This window comes from Apis dorsata, unplaced genomic scaffold, assembly GCF_000469605.1.
Source record: "Apis dorsata unplaced genomic scaffold, Apis dorsata 1.3 scaffold_280, whole genome shotgun sequence".
Classification (NCBI taxonomy): domain Eukaryota; kingdom Metazoa; phylum Arthropoda; class Insecta; order Hymenoptera; family Apidae; genus Apis; species Apis dorsata.
The window spans coordinates 120,912-121,384 of NW_006263556.1; the positions used below are offsets into that span (position 1 = coordinate 120,912).

At 51.8% G+C, this 473-nt stretch overlaps 1 protein-coding gene across 2 annotated transcripts in view; it reads left to right on the forward strand.

Annotated features, from left to right (window-relative positions):
• The window catches only part of LOC102675647 (eukaryotic translation initiation factor 5), a 16,591-nt gene that overhangs the window by 8,165 nt on the left and 7,953 nt on the right, over positions 1-473 (forward strand). The window contains exon 1 of one of the 2 annotated variants that reach the window (XM_006616855.1): positions 1-345. The exons of the other annotated variant lie outside the window; for it this stretch is intronic. The gene's annotated coding sequence lies outside the window, so the exon portion shown is untranslated. The remainder of the gene's footprint in view (positions 346-473) is intronic. 2 annotated transcript variants of the gene reach the window in all.

Genomic DNA, 473 nt, shown 5'->3' on the forward strand with positions numbered 1-473 from the left:
CGTCGTCGTCGTCGTTGTTCGTTGTCCGCCGAGTAACCGAGTGTCCAACGCGTGTTCCAACTCCACCTTTGCTCGTAATAATAAACATAAATAATATAATAATAATAAGAACGATCGTCGTCTCGGCACCGTAACGATAAAATAGGCGGCCGACTTCGCAACGCGAGCAGGGATTCGACGCGTTTTTCTCGGCAACCGAGCGGAACCGGCCAGTTAGACTCTTCCTCGATCTAAACTCTCGCTGCCTCCGGCGAGAGCCTCGAGGAAGAAGACGTAGGGACGACCCGACCACCAGCAGTTGCAACCACGGTCGCAAATCACGACTTATGCGTCTGTACCGAGCAGGTAAAGATCCTTCGGGTCATCGAATACGCCTCCGCAACCGCTCGATACTCCTTCCTTGGGATTAGCTTGCTTCCTTGCATACCCTCCTCCACTCCATCATTCTTAGGATACACCAATTTTTCTACTCG